The sequence below is a fragment of the Lactuca sativa genome, chromosome 7 (assembly GCF_002870075.4).
Source record: "Lactuca sativa cultivar Salinas chromosome 7, Lsat_Salinas_v11, whole genome shotgun sequence".
Lineage (NCBI taxonomy): Eukaryota > Viridiplantae > Streptophyta > Magnoliopsida > Asterales > Asteraceae > Lactuca > Lactuca sativa.
Genome location: NC_056629.2, coordinates 56,181,587 through 56,198,944, shown reverse-complemented (window position 1 = coordinate 56,198,944; position 17,358 = coordinate 56,181,587). Strand labels below are relative to the sequence as shown.

The window sequence follows — 17,358 nt, the reverse complement described above, 5'->3', positions numbered from 1 at the left end:
TTATTGTGGGTTGAAAACCATATATGCTCACTAGGCTCCGAAGTCTGGCCCACTCAGTTTCTTTGTATTATAGGTAGTGGCGCGAGAGCATAAGTTGGAGAACTTGTGAAGATGTTTTTGTTTATAGGCCAGTAGTTGTATATAACTGTGTAAGGTTTATGTTTTAGTGTTTATGCTTTTGTGTCTGTATCGAAACATGAAATCCCGAGTTTTGATATATAATGAAAATACATTTCTTTAAGAAATGCTTTGATAAACCTTATTTATCATGTATTTTTTTGGGGACAAATTCCGCAACTCTTTTAAATCAATGGATTTACTCTAAAATTATTTTAAAAGCATAAACAAAACCGGTCTATTCTGGCCGTGAATTCGGGGATGTCACATTTTTGGGGATGGATTCGGAGGGTTGCAAAAATGAATGTCGTATATGCTAAGGGGTGAAGGTTCATAAGGATTGTGAGTATGTAGGAATATAAAGTTTTTAGGAATTATAGACACAAATACATGCATTGTGGTCTTGGAATAATGGTTGGGTTTTAAATGGATTATTTTATGCAACATTGATAAGATAAAAATTTGTTTGCTTGGGGGCAAGTATAGATTAAGTGTGGGGTATTTTGATATGCGCATATCTATACATATATTTTACATCATATCTTAATATTTTTAGCCATTTTTATGCCCTTTATAGAACAAAAAGTACTTAATCTGTTGTATGATGGGTTGTAGTGGTAAAAGACATGCTTGGAGCGAAATGGAAGCTGGAAGTTGGGAATTTGGATCAAGGCTAAAATGAGGAAAAATATACTTGCCACGTCATGGTGACATTCCCACAACTTGGAGTTTTGGATATCCTCGATGGATCTAGAATAATTTTTGAATATAGGATAAACACGAAGGCCAAGATGTGGTGGACTGATTTCGGGAAAACTATATATAGAAGTCATAATCATCCCGAAAATTCAACTTTTGTGGGTGCTATTGTCGTCTTTTGAAGTCTAAGAACACACTTTGGAGCTTGGAGTTGCAGAAGATTGATTATAGCTTGGATTTGATAGATTTGAGGCAATACAACTTCCTATTATATTTTTCTACTTGGGTTTAATTATGACTATTAAGTTGAATTTCGTTTTTCTATGTTTACTTGCTGAAATCATGGTCTAAAAACCTATGACTTTCGTTTATATTACATTGCTTGACTTTTTATGGTCAGATTTGTTGTTTGGATGATGTCTAGTTGGTTATTTGTTAATTTAGCTTATTAAAGAACCTTCTATGCTTATGAGATCTACTTTTATGTTTATTGTTGAGTTTAATTAAGTTTTCATGACATTCATTCTTGATTGAACTTGAATCTTATGATCTTTGTGAATTGCAAAATTGTAGGAGTAGTGTTTTGACCAAAACCTTAGGTTAAATAGAAAAGTGGGTAGATAATAGTAGGAGCTAATATATAATGACCAATCGTATATTGAATTGATTTAATAAACCCAATTAATCAATCAGTTGTGAGTCTAATATAACTCCAACCGAACACTAGTAAACTTGTTAGTTTATCCGCTGATTACCGTATGAATGAACTTGTTCGCTATAGGATTAAGTTAGTGAACATTAACTTGGTCAACTTAGGAATCGGTAACCAATGAGGCATTGATCCATTATACTTCCATAAATCAACCATAATAGCAAGTATATCGAAACTAAATGAAAGTTTCTCAATTACCTTAGTTAAAATCATCTTTTATGTCTCTTGATTTTAAATTTAGATTTTGTTTCATTAGGTGATAATAGTTAGTTTGGTTAATTAAGTTTCTAGTCTTGCAAAACTAGAGGAAACCCATTTTCCTTAATTAAAATGTAATTTAGGTAGTTTGTAGATAAAATTTACTAATCATTATGTTCCTTGTGTTCGATACCCGACTATTGTGCTATTCTATTTTCAATAAGGTACACTACCTTAGGAAGTAACAATTAGTTACATTAGTTGGTTTAACTAGTGCATGATCATTTATGCATGAAGTTTTTGGCTCTATTGCCGGGGATCGGCCCATTTTTAGTTAATTTGAATATGCTATTTTATTAGGAAATTTTCTGTCTATTTTCTTTTAAATTTTCATTTAGGTTTCTTTTTCTGTTTGACTTACCACGTTGTCGTCATAAGCACCACGTCGTGGTGTCGTAACAGTTTTAATTTTATTTTGTGTTTTGTTCTTTTAACATGTTTCATTTGTTTTTCTTTTATGCGATTTATGACCTGAGGATCAATCACACCAATGATACCACTGTTTGACGATCTTGAATCAGAATTCCATAAGAACAAGACAACCAAACTCGGAGAATCAAGCAAAAGAAATCGAGAAAGTGAATTTACAAGTTTTGAGAAAACTCCTAACAAAATGGAGTCAGGTTATGTGCCATAAAGCGAACAAGGATCAGAGAAATTAAGTGAACCTAAAAGCGAGCCAAAAGCCAACATAATGGACATTGCCAACATGACGATGGAGGCATACAAGAGATAGATGCATGAAGAGAACAGACTAGGACTTGTGCAACCCATAATTCCCAACACAACCAGCTTTCAACTGAATAGGACACATACCTGATCAATTGAACGACATACGCTTCTATGGGAAAGACCATGAAGACTCCTAAAAGCATATTGATGATGTCAATGACATCGCCAACTACTTCAACATACCAAACATACCAAGAGAGATAGTTTTGCTAAGAATGGTCCCTGTTACTCTTAAGGGTGTAGCAAAAGATTGGCTAATGGCACTCCCATCGCGAACAATAACAACTTCGACACAAATGCATGAAGAGTTCATAAAATAGTTTTGCCCACCTTCTAAAGTTTCCAGGTTCAAGAAGGCTATTTCAAATTTTAAGCAACAAGCGGGAGAGTCACTGTATGAGGCATGGTACCATTATAAAGGATTGCTTACAAACTGTCCTCAAAATGATCTAAATATTTAACAAGAGGCCTTGATTATCTATGATGGCGTAAACTTCACTACTAGGAAACTCCTTGATTCTCAAGGGCCACTTACAAAGAAAAAACCGGTCATGATAAAGGAGCTAATCGAGGAATTTTCCAAGCATTCAAGAGAATATCATAAACTTTGACAAGATGTGACTGGAGGAATTATGAATTCTGCTTTGGATGACATGGCAACGGTCTTATCGATGTTCATTACATGGATAGGAGGATGACTAAAATGGATCAAAAAAATTGATGTTATACGAGTGGGGTGTGAAAACTGTAACGGGCTGCATTTAACTAAAGATTGTGATATTGATAAAAGTGGAAACCCAAAGGCCCAAGTTTGCTATTCGAGTGGTGATCATTATGATGAAGACTGTAGAAGGCCCAAAAGTAAGTGGTTACCTTATGATGAGTACAAGAAAGCAAAGGAATAGAAGTATGAATAAAAAGGAAGAGGCTTTTACCAAAAAGAGGAACCAGCTCCTGAAAAGAAACCTAATTTTGAGACAATTCTTGCTCGTTTTTTTGCCGCATCAGATAAGAGACACGAAGATACCGAAGCAGTACTTGGAAATCAGCAAGCTGCAATCATGAACCTTGAGCAACAAATCGGACAATTACTAAAGCAATTCAACAAAATACTACCAGGCACACTTCCAGGAAACACCGAACAAAACCCGAAACGAGCTCACATCCAGGCCATTACAACTAGAAGTGGGAAAATTGCTACCCATATGACTATTAATAACAAAAATAACCTAGATGATGAGCATGAAAGGTGAAAATCAAGTCAAGAAAAGGATACTGAACAGTCACCACAATGTGGTGATGACACCATGACATGGAAAACACCTGAAAAGAAAATTTTTGAACCCGTGAAGTCATAGCAACCACCGCCTCCCTTTCCCAGTAGAGCAAAACAAGATAAAAATGCTAAAGACTACTAGAAGTTCCTAGATCAAATCAAATCCCTTGAAATCAATATTCCGTTCAATGAAGCCTTAGCTCAAATTAATGCCAAAGTATGCAAAGTTTCTTAAGGATAACCTAACAAACCGATAGAAGATGAAGGAAATATCGAAGCTAGTACTAATGAAACCTGCTCAGCTGCAATGTTGAATATGCTACCAAAGAAAATGATTGATCTGGATATTTTAACACTTTCATGCCAATTTGAGAAATTAGCCATAAGCGACGCTCTAGCCAATTCAGGACCAAGTGCTAACTTAATTCGTTATTCATTCTTTAAGAAGCTTGACCCCCGGAACCAAGACCAATCCGCATGTCCATCCCCTTAACAAATAAAAAAGTGACCGTTCCAAGAGGATTTTTTTGAAGATTTCTTAATCAAAGTTGAAAAGTCTATTTTTCCTGCAGATTTTATTCTTTTTGACATTGAGGAAGCCGAACAAGTGTCAATTATTCTTGGAAGGCCCTTTTTTAGCATTACCTGAGCCTTGGCTGATATAAGAGAATCCAAACTCACTCTTTGAGTTGGAGAAGAAGCAGTCACTTTTGGGGTTAATAGAGCAATAAAACAATCAAGGATAAGTGATGATATGGCTTTCTCGGTAGATGTGTTCGATGAAATTTTGGAGAAGGAGTTTGGGGGATGGAAGGAAAAGGAAACCGAGGGGTACATGGCTCTACAAGAAAGAGATGTTGATGTTGAACATGAGATACAAGAGCAAGAGAAGCTACTGGAAGAGAGCACGTACAACGAGTTGAAAAAGGCAAGTGAAGAATCACCATGATGTGGTAGTGACACCACGGCGTGGGAATCTAAATTTACTCGATCAAACATAAAAAGCTACAACACCACAAAGTGGCAAGATGCCCACCTCACGGTCACTGAACAAAACCCGTAAATCGAGTTAAAATCTTTCCCGAACATCTAGAGTATGCATTCTTGGAAGAAAATGAACAGAAGCCAGTCATCATAGTAGCTAATCGCACACAACACGAAAAAGAAAGCCTAGTTGAAGTACTCAAGAAACATAGAAATGCCATCGCATGGAAGATCACTGACATCAAAGGAATTAGTCACTCATATTGTTCACATAAAATCAATTTAGAAGAGGGAGCAAAACCTGTGGTGCAACGCCAAAGGAGATTAAACCAGAACATGCAAGAAGTAGTGAATAAGGAGGTAGTCAAACTCTTGGATATCGGTATCATTTACTCAATATCGGTTAGCCAATGGTTGAGTCTGGTACACGTTCTACCTAAAAAGGAGGCATGACGAACAAAGGAAGAAAACGAGCTCATTCCAATGAAAACGGTAACCGGTTGGCATGTGTGCATAGATTATCGCAAGCTAAAAAATGCCACATGCAAGGACCATTTTCCTTTACCATTTATTGATCAAATGCTCGAAATATTATCCGGTCGCCTTTAATACTGCTTTTTAGATGGTTTTCTAGGATACTTTCAAATCCCTATTGATCCTCAAGAACAATAAAAGACCACGTTCACTTGCCCAAGTGGGACCTTTGCTTATCGATCACTGTCATCCGGGTTATGCAACGCACCAGCCACGTCCCAAAGATGCATGATGGCTATTTTCCAGAATATGGTTGAAAAGTTCATGGAACACTTCATGGATGATTTTTCTATTTTTGGGTCCTCTTTTGATGATTTCTTGTCCAACCTTGATTTGATGCTTGCAATATGTGAAAAGTCCAAATTGGTCTTAAATTGGGATAAGTGTCATTTCTTGGTCAAAGAAGGGATTGTTTTGGGACATAAAGTCTCCAAATCAGGGATAGAGGTGGAACATGCAAAGGTTGACACTATAGCCAAATTACCACCTCCAACAAATATAAAAGGGGTAAGAAGTTTTGTGGTCCATGTGCGATTCTACCACTGATTTATAAAGGATTTTTCGAAAATTACAAGGCCATTAACCCAACTTCTTTTGAAAGATGCCACATTCGACTTCTCAAACGAATGTATTGCAGCCTTTCAATTATTGAAAGAGAAATTAATCAATACCCCAATTATGATCGCCCCGAGTAGCAACCTCCCATTTGAGCTCATGTGTGATGCAAGTGATTTTGCGGTAGGAGCGGTCCTTGGACAAAGGGTTGATAAGCCTTTTCAACCTATATATTATGCAAGCAAGACATTAAATATGGCTCAAGAAATTATACTACCATTGAAAAGAAGCTCCTTGCTGTTGTTTATGCTTTTGACAAATTATGCCCTTCATTTTTCCCTTAAGTATCTTTCTGCAAACAGGATGCTAAGCCAAGATCGATCTGATGGGTGCTACTCTTGCAAGAATTTTACATCGAGACTAGATATAAAAAGGTTTTGGAGAATTTGGTGGAAGATCACCTCTCGAGACTAGAAAACCCAAAAATGGAGAAATTAGAAGTCCACGAGATTAGAGATGATTTTCCTAAAGAATATCTAATGGTAATTGTAAGAGAGGTGCCTTGGTATGCTTATATAGCCAAGTATTTGGCTAGTTATTATCGTCCAAAAGGTTTGACTCATCAACAAAAGAAGAAATTATTTTCAGAGATTAAGTTCTACTTTTGGGAACTTCCATATCTATTTAGAAGTTGCGCAGATGGAATGATAAGATGATGTATCATAAAATTTGGGAAGGGAAGTTTGGAAATCTTGAAGCATTGTCATAACGGGCCCACCAGAGGAAATCATGGAGCGCATTACATAACAAAGAAGGTACTTGATTCAAGATTCTATTGGCCTAAAATTTTGAAAGATGCCACCCAATTTTTCAAGGAATGTGATTCGTTCCAACGATTGGGCAACATTTCATCCCGAAACGAGATACCCCAAAATAACAACCAAGTTTGTGAAGTATTTGATGTTTAGGGTATCGACTTTATGGGTCCATTTCTGATTTCTCGAAGGAATAAGTATATACTAGTGGCAGTTAACCATGTCTCAAAATGGATGGATGTACAAGCCTTACCAACAAATGATGCTTGGGTGGTGGTACGATTCCTAAAGAGGTTGTTTTTGGGTTTCGATGTTCCAAAGGCTTTAATAAGTGATCGAGGAACTCACTTTGCAAATGAAAACTAGACAAAGTGTTACAAAAATATGGTGTATACCATATATTTGCAACACCCTATCATCCCCAAACAAGTGGGCAAACCGAAGTCACAAATCAGGTGTTAAAAAGAAGTGTTGAACTATCGGTTGGTGGTAACAAGGACTGGTCGGGAAAGTAAGATGATGCATTGTAGGCATTTCGAACTGTCTTTAAAACACCGATTCGTATTACACCATATAGGTTGGTATTTGGTAAAAATTGTCATTTGCCAGTAGAAATTGAACACAAGGCGTTTTGGACTTTGAAGACTTGCAGTTATGAGTTAGCTGAACTACGAAGCAATCGTCTAATGCAAATGGATGCCCTAGAGGAATTGAGAACTCAAGCATCCACAATCCCCTTGATCTATAACAACAAAACGAAGAAATGGCATGATGCAAGGTTGAGAGTACACGAAGATTTTCAATAATGGAAAAATGTTCTCATTTATAACTCAAGAATGATGCTTTTTCCTAGGAAACTACAGACACATTGGGACGGGCCATTTATTATCAAACAAGTATTTCCACATGGGGCTATAGAGTTAATTGTAAGATATGCAAATCCTTTCAAGGTTAGTAGACATCGGGTAAAGCATTATGAGGAAGGAATGCCAATTGAGGAGACTAAAGGAGAAAACATGATGTTTTCAGTAACCACATCAATGTAGAGCGGAAAGGAGTCTGGCTCACGAATCCCAAAAAAAAGTGCTTGTATGACGCAACCTGTGGTTTAGAGTTTGGATTTTCTTTCCTTTTCTTTTATTTGCTTTATTTTTGTTTGTTTGCTTATTTTGCTTTACTTTGTTGATTTTTCACTCCTCTGAATCTCTTTATGGATTTTGTTGAGAAAAGTAGCATGGAATGAGTGTGGAGTGGAGGTTTTTATGAAAACATTGCCTAAAATAAATTATTTTATTTAACACGATGTGGTATAATTCACCACGACATGGTTACTTTTCACCCGTAGTCAAGTTTAGGTTTTTTAAGCTTAATAAATCATTTTCTTCTTTTACTTTTCCTCCTCATTCTTGCCGTGTTGCTCCTCCCTAGAAATCCTCTACTTTTCTTCTTCCGATTTAAAGCTTTTCCAACAAAAAGGTATGATTTTTAACCCACTTGTCATAGTAATAATCGAGTATTGTTGCATCTATGGTATGAATTTGTTGCAATGAACTTTTATTTAGGGATTCAGTTAGTTAGGGTTCCAAAAATTAGTACAATCGGGCTTGATTTTGGGTGTTTTTGCTATGAATCTTACTCTAAAACATGTCTTTTTATTCCCTAAGTAAAACCCAGGACTTGATTTTAGTTTAAATCGCCTGCATTTGTTTGATTACAGTCCCGATACACGAACTGTTTGTCGACCATGACGACTCATCGTGGTGCTCGTCGTGGACACTGTTTATTCAACTTATATTAACTATTTAACATTCTAATTTTTAGTTGGTTGTTTGGAATGGTTTTCTATGTTTCTTTTACAGATAATGCACGATCGAGGTTGCAAAAATCAACCCGGGGGTCTGTGACATCCCCAAATTCACGGTCATGTTAAAAATTTTATTTAAGCTTATTTAAAAATGAGAGTATCTATTTTGAAGAATTATATTGCGGAATTTGTTCCCAGAAAACATGATAAATATATTATCAAATCATTTCCGAAGAAATATATTTTGTTATATTAAAACTTTAGGATGCCATTGTAAATACAGAAAAATAAGTATAAACAGACCTCACATTCTTTTACACTAACGATTTACATCTTCTATAATTTCTCGGTGTAATGTGTCTTTGTATCGATACATGTGATACAAATAAACTGAGTGGGTCAGGTTGGGAAACCTACTGAGTACATAAGGATTTCAATCCCACAATGTTATATCATATATATATATATATATATATATATATATATATATATATATATATATATATATATATGTTTTAGAACTCACAATATATACAATTTCGCCTCGTATAAGCAATTTTACCCAACCCCGTCGATCCTCACAACGACACGATCTATACTTTTGGATCTAAAATTAACATCATTACCTTATCCATACTCCCAGATCAGGTATGTCTAATCCACGCTCTTGGATCAATAACTATGCCCATTCCGTACTCTCGGACTAGGGACAATTGACTATGTCTAATCCATGATCCCGGTTTAATGACAAATAACTGTGTCCTCTCCATACTCTCGGACTAAGGAAAAATGACTATGTCTAAATACATGCTCTCGGATCAATGAAAAATCTTAAAGTTCTACCCTCCGTGTAGATTATAAGTCCCTAAATTTACTTGATGTATTAATCAGATCCACTTGATGGTGTGGAATCCCAATCAAGTGGATGATGCAAGATAGAATGGAGAAGAAGAATAAGAAGAAGAAGATGAATCTTCAATGCACACAATAATGTTCAATAATGATCCAGTACACAAGATTCACACGCACACACACACATGTTCTTTCCTTGTTTCTCTCTCTAGAACACATTAATATGACAATAGAAGCCCCAAATCACATTCCTACACTCTTCTCTATTGTCTTTCTTCTAAAACACGCCTAATAACACACTATTTGTACATATGGACAAAACCCAAGCCCAAAACCCAAAGGCCAGATAGAAATCACATGATTTCAATCCAACCAACCGAAAACCCAAGACTGATTTCGGTCCTATACCGAAAACTATAACTGCCGAGAAAAGAAAAGTATAAACCATAAATTTAGACCTAATAATATCCCCCTTGGTTTATAGATTTCTTTTCTTATGACCTAACAAGCCCCCTAGATTTGTAGCTTGCTTATCTTCTCAATCTTTGCTTTATGCTTGGCTTCAGCGTTAATCTTCGATTTCTTCACAACTTCAAGATAAACATTTTAATCTTCTATATGAATGACTTCATCCTGAACAGTTGGGCTTTTCTTCAAAAATTTGACTTTGAACGCACATTGGATGTGGAGGATTCTAGTAAGGATTCTCGAAAATCAGCACTTTCTACTTGAGAATCTTTAGAGAGAATAAGAGAGTGACCGATTCTTCTGGATCACTTCAGCAGGTTCACAGATAGCAACAAATTGACTGAGGAGTATTCAATGCAATCTGTCACATAACTTCAAGTACAACTTCACCTTGCTTCTGGGGTTGAAAGATTGTGTGTTGAAAAATAATCTTCATTTCTTGTTCTTTCGAATGGGAATTCTTCAATGATCACTGTTGCGCCTTGAAAAGTAACCATTGACTAGAAAGTCTCTATGGATCATAGAATCATAAAGACCTTTCTCACCACAGTTGTTCAAGGATGTAACCTTGGCTCAGAAGTTTCTGATACTGTCTCCTTGAGCCTCTTCTTCCTTTGAGTTCTCTGATTTTGAATTTGCTTTTCAAGACAAAAAAATTGAGATAAAAACAAAACTAAAAGAAAAACTTAGCACACAATAGAAATCACTAAGAAGTAAAAAACCAAAAATAAAATACACTCAAAAGTTTATATATATATATATATATATATATATATATATATATATATATATATATATATATATATATATATATATATATATATATATATATATATATATATATATATGGATTTTTGATTTTTTTGAAAAAGAAATAAAAAACATAAATAAACATATTTTTGGATATTTTTAATTTTCTGATTTTTAATTTATTTTTAATTCTCCCCCTAAATTTGTGCATAGAGTAAAACTATGAACAAATTTAACAAAACAAACACTTTTGGGATCAAAGTTGTCAAGCAATTTAATATCTTATCAGCATACACCTGCATGTCTAGCTCTGGTCAATCACAAATATTGTGGTCCACTTAAACACGAAGGATATTGACAAATTATACAGATTATATGTGACAAGACATTGCACGTATATTCCTAAATGGACCGTTTAGCTAACGACGACCAAGGATATTGTTGTCCACTTAAATTCAGCAGCAAGATCTACAAATAACCTTTTAAATGGTTCAATTTTAGATGCACTAGAACTTATTCCCCACTTCCCGACATACCCCGGTAATCAAGAACTTCGAAAGAACTCCTTACTTTAGGTGACTATTCAATCATTAAGAGAGAAGATATATATATATATATATATATATATATATATATATATATATATATATATATATATATATATATATATATATATATAGAAGTGCATATGTTGTGCCCTAGGTTGGATCTTTTCCAATCACGCAGAGGGGACAACATGTGACTAACAAAGATAGAGGGTTAGAGAGATAGTAGGGTGTATATGTTATGTCCCAGGTCGGATCTTCCGATCACGTAGAGGGGACAACATATGGCTAACAGATAAAAAGAATTGCATAGATAAGGAGATGCATGAAGATAGAGTTGCATATGTTGCATTCCAGGTCGAATATGTTTCCATCGCGCAAAAGAGGAAACATAATACTGACAGATAGAAAGCAAGAAAATAATTTCCTACATACCTACTTTATCAAAAAGCCCCAATCGCCTATCAGTACCGGAATTATGGACATAAGTCCGTACATCTAGGAAATGTTAAGCCATAATTCTAGGTACATAAGAATTTAATGTATCTCGCAGGCTCCCTTGTTTATCTCACTGCTCAATCTATCTGAGCGTCGTGTAGTCAGTCCAAACAAAACTATCTAAGTCCAGATGAGTTAACACAGTTAAATCCTTTCATTTTCAGCTTTTTCTAGTCCTTTTGAATCCTTTATGCCTACCAGCACATTGAGCATAGAGTCTACACAATTCAGTTTTAGTACCATACACTAATTTTAGATTACCCTTTAACACTAAGCTTCATATCACTTCCTAAATAGTACCTACAAAAAAAAAATTAAGGACATATTTTGGATTTTTGTTTTGAATTTTATATATATATATATATATATATATATATATATATATATATATATATATTGATTTCTCCCCCTTAATTTGTGCATAGGAGAGAAAGAAAAAAATATTTTTTTTTTCCTAAAAACGAATCATTTTAAGAGAGACTCAGGAGTATTGGGAAGAAAATTCAAACCGTAATTCACCAACGGAAATTGCATCCAAATGGTCTAAGAATAGCACGCATATGAAGCAACACATTCAATCTTAGTTGTGTTTCAATCTCGGAACAGATCCAAAAATTCTTCACATTGTTAAGAACAATCCCCATTTCTAGAATTTACGTATGTTTGGTAGTATAACCAAAAATACCTTGAGGTTAAGAAAGATTTTTGGGGATGGACTCGGAGGGTTGCAATAATGAATGTCATATAAGCTAAGGGGTGATGGTTCACAAGGATTGTGAGTATCTAGAAGTGGGAAGTTTTTTGGAATCATAGACATTAATACCTGCATTGCGATATTGGGACAATGGTTGGGTTTTAAATGGAATGTTTTATGCGATATTAGTAAGATAAAAATCAGTTTGCTTGGGGGCAAGCAAAGATTAAGTGTGATGTATTTTAATATGTGCATATTTATAGACATATTTTACATCATATCTTAATATTTTTAGCCATTTTTATGCCCATTATAGAACAAAAGGTACTTAATCTATTGTATGATGTGTTGTAGTGGTAAAAGACATGCTCGGAGCAAAAAGGAAGCTAGAACCTGGGAATTAGGATCAAGGCTAAAATGAAGAAAAATATACTTACCATGTTGTGGTGATATTCCTAGAACGTGGCATTTTGGATTTCCCCGATGTAGGGGTGTCGAACGGGTAAAATTTTCTGGTTTCGGGTAGAACGGGTCGGGTAGAACGGGTATTTCCTTAAGAAAATAATACCCGATACCCGACCTATATTGTAATTCGGGTTTTCGGGTTTCGGGTATTCGGGTTTGCGGTCGGTTCGGGTAATTATCGGGTATACCCGAAAATTTCTTAAATGACACTTATTGATAATTTTTTTTTATTTTTACATGTTGGTTGGTTTAATAAAGAATCGGGTAGAAAAATACTCCATACAATTAACAAGTACATATATAATAACAATACAAATCATTATAATATGTTATGTACTTTTTTAATTACATTCTGTGCAATAGTGAGAAACTGAGAATTGTGATGACAGTTCAGGACTTCAGCTTCAATGTCGTATTCCCTTTGAAAGTTTGCGTCGACTGTCGAGCCGTCGTTCATAAGAAGGAAATGAAGGGTTTTGTTTTATTTGAAGTGTACGTACATGACTGCATTATATATTTGGTATTATTTAAAAAACGAATTCGAGTATTCGGGTATACCCGAAAATAAATATTCATACCTAAAACCCGACCTATATTGGTATCGGGTTAACCTATTACCAGAATGTTCGCACCCATTACCCGTTCTACCCGACCCATTCTACCCGAATTCGAAACGGGTCGGGTGGGTAGAATGGGTTTCAGGTTTTTTTGACAGGCCTACCCCGATGTATCTAGAAGACTTGATGAATAGTGGATAAACACGAAGGCCACAACATGGTGGACTTACCATGTCGTGGTGGTTTGATTTTGAGAAAACTATATATATATATATATATATATATATATATATATATATATATATATATATATATATATATATATATATATATCATAATCTTCCAAAATTTTAACTTTTGCTGGAGCTATTGACATCTTTTGAAGGCCAAGAACATATTTTGGAGCTTGGAGTTGCAAAAGATTGATTATAGCTTGGATTTGAGATATTTGAGCCTATACAACTTCGTATTATGTTTTTCTACTTGAGTTTAATCATGACTATTAAGTTGAATATTGTTTTTCTATTTTTACTTGCTGAAATCATGGCCTAAAAACCTATGACTTTCGTTTATATTAGATTGCTTGACTTTTTATGGTTTGGATGATGTCTTGAATTTAGCTTATTAAAGAACCTTCTATGCTTATGAGAAGTTGAGAACTACGTTTTCTTTTTATTTCTGAGTTGAAGTAAGTTTACATGACCATCATTCTTGATTGAACTTGAATCTTATGATCTATGTGAATTGCTAAATTATAGGAGTAGTGTTTTGACAAAAAAACTTGGTTTAAATAGAAAAGTGGGTAAATAATTGTAGGAGCTAATATATGATGACCAATCATATATTGATATTATTTAATAAACCCAATTAATCAATCCATTATGAACCTAATTTAACTCGAACCGAACACTAGTAAACTTGTTAGTTTATCAGCTTAATCACCATATGAATGAACTTGTTTACAAAGGGATTAAGTTAGTAAACATTAACGTGATCATCTTAGGAATATGTAACCAGCAAAGCATTAATCCATTGCACGTCCATAAATCAACCATAATAGCAAGTATATCGAAGCTAAACAAAAGTCTCTTAATTACCTTGGTTAAAATCGTCTTTTGTGTTTCTTGCTTTCGAATTTAGTTTTTGTTTCATTAGTTGATAATAGTTAGTTAGGTTAATTAAGTTTCTATTCTTGCAAAACTAGAGAAAACCCTTTTCCTTAATTAAATAGTAATTTAGGTAGTTGGTGCATTCTGTTCCATTTGTTCCATACCCGACTATTGTGCTATTCTATTTTCAAAAAGGTAAACTGCCTTAGGAAGTAATAATTAGTTACATTAGGTGGTTTTACTAGTGCATAATTATTTACGCATAAATAATATCTTCTATTCTTCAAACCTAGATACATGTGGGTTTTTTTATATGATTATGTTATGCATTGGTCTACTCCAACGCTATGCGTAAACGGTAGTTATTAATAGGTTTTATACAAACAATCCTATGTGTGCATGCAACCATAGATTTCGATCTATTTTTTCACTCTTAGATACACAACATTATGAATACAAGAAGAACCCTAGCATACATCTAGGTATTTCGAAATTTAGATGGTAAAAGGAATTTCATACCTCTTGTTGTTATATTGTAATAACAAATTAATTCTTCAATCTCCTTGTCTATGAAAGCAAGTACCACAAGTGTAGTACCTCTAATGGCCACAAAAACCAAAAGCAAATGGAGAGGCAAGAGAGAGAGGTAGGGGAGAGGCATAAAATCAGCTCTAGGTCTTCTTGGGATCAAGTGGCCGATTTTCCTTAGCCAAGGGGTCCTTATATAGGGTTGAGATTAGGGTTTCAGTCCTTATCCTTATCTGGTTGCTTGACAACCAAGCAGCCCATAAGATAATTCTAGAAGCCTTATCATTGGACGAATTCTAGGGCCTTATCTTCTTGAATTCGTCCACCCTATCCATAGGGCTTCCATTGCCCTAATTTGCAACTATTACATAATTACAATTCAGCCCCTCTAGTTTAATTAATTACTTTTGATCACATAATTAATTCTTAATTAATTATTGACCAATAGTAATTAAACAAATATGATTTCTCCTTTAATATATTATTCTTATAATATATTAATAAATCATAATAACCTCTTTCCCTATTATTTCTCCAGTCAAGTTGCTTTGGTGAAGGCAACCCAAAAGGACCATGCACAACCGGGTCAAGTACTTACCAAATATGCTTACGGGCTTAGACACTAATCCAACAGTCTGCCACTTGGATAAGTCTAGTAACCATAAATGCAAGCATAACTCGATTAGCAATCATAGCTCTCAAAGACGTTGTCGAACTCTAATCTTATCAGTAACCTGTCATTTAGATAAGGGATCGTACAGTCCTCTTTTTCAGATATTGTGTGAAAAATTTCATGGAACATAGTCATACTTATTGTCCACTAGTTTATTTCTCGATCTCAGATTCATTTGACATAGAACTTATTTGAGCACATCAATTCATTCCTGACTGGGCCTGACATATAAGTCAAATCAAATCATCGAGGGGCCCTGATATCGCTTTTACCCTCTTAGGATAAAAGGAAAAAATAAACTTCAACTTATATGCATTCACTATTCACTAATCAAATTATACACAACAATGCGTTTTATGACATCAAGTTACTGATGCGTTTTCGCATTATCAATACACAATCAATTAGCAAACAATAAAACATATATCTTGGTTTTAAGACCATATGATATTATCGTCTTGCGCTCACTCGTGATAAATTCCATGAAGTGATTCTAGCAAGCACGGGTTTATTCCAATGCTCAAAACTTATTCATAAGCACTCATGAACGTTGTAGCAAACCTTTGTTATGTCTAATGCCTTTCAGGCAATCTACACCAATTCATGACAGTCTTCATTCATACCTACTTCCAACATATGAACGACTGTGGACCGTTTGAATAATTCATTTATTCTTAATTAACTCAATTATTCAGGAAGTCAAAACATGCAAAGTGAAACAATTAACATAATAAAGAAACTTTAAATAATACTCCTTTATTTAATCATCAAATGTCAATTACATTTATCTATTACATGTTTCTAAACTATCTAATCCAAACTAATATCATCCTTCAGCCCAATGCTCCTAGCGTGCTGCAAGTGCTTAACCCTACTCAGTCCCTTCGTAAGCGGATCTGTTGGGTTATCCTCTGACGATACCCTATTTACTACGAGGAGTCCTTCTTCTACCCGATGTCTGATAAAGTGATATTTTCTATCGATATGTCGAGATCTACCATGATCCCTCGGTTCGTTGGTCAAGGAAACCGCTCCTTCATTATCACAGAAAATTTCCATAGGCTCTTTTATGGCAGGTACAACTCCAAGGTCTCCAATGAAGTTCTTCAACCATATCGCCTCCTTTGACGCTTCGCTCGCTGCAATGTACTCTGATTCACATGTTGAATCAGCTACGGTTTCTTGCTTGGAACTTTTCCAAGTCACTGGTCCTCCATTAAGGGTAAAGACCCAGCCCGATTGTGAATGAAAGTAGTCCCTGTCAGTCTGGAAACTGGCATCACTATACCCTCGCACCTTTAAGTTATCACTCCCTCCAAGGACTAGAAACCATTCCTTTGTCCTGTGAAGGTACTTAAAAATATTCTTGGCTGCGGTCCAATGTGCTTTTCCAGGGTTCCCTTGATATCTATTGACCATGCTCAAAGCGAAGGCCACATCAGGGCGAGTACAATTCATAGCATTCATGATCGAGCCAATTGCAGAAGCGTAAGGTACTTAGCTCATCTCTGCTATCTCGGCTTCAGTACTCGGACTTTGAGTCTTACTCAACTTGGCATTACTTTGGATTGGTAATTCTCCCTTCTTTGATTTTTCCATACTAAAATGTTTTAGCACTTTGTCCAAGTAAGTATTCTGATTAAGTCCTATTAGTCTCTTACTTTGGTCTCTCACTATCCTTATTCCCAAAATATAGAAAGCCTCTCCGAGGTCCTTCATAGCGAATCACTTCC

General features: G+C 35.1%; 1 non-coding gene across 1 annotated transcript; it reads right to left on the bottom strand.

The window, feature by feature from the left end:
- Window positions 1–2,862: 2,862 nt before the first annotated feature.
- Window positions 2,863–2,969, bottom strand: LOC111883939 (small nucleolar RNA R71). Its single transcript, XR_002847551.1, has one exon. It is a non-coding gene; the product is annotated as a small nucleolar RNA R71 (small nucleolar RNA).
- Window positions 2,970–17,358: the final 14,389 nt, after the last annotated feature.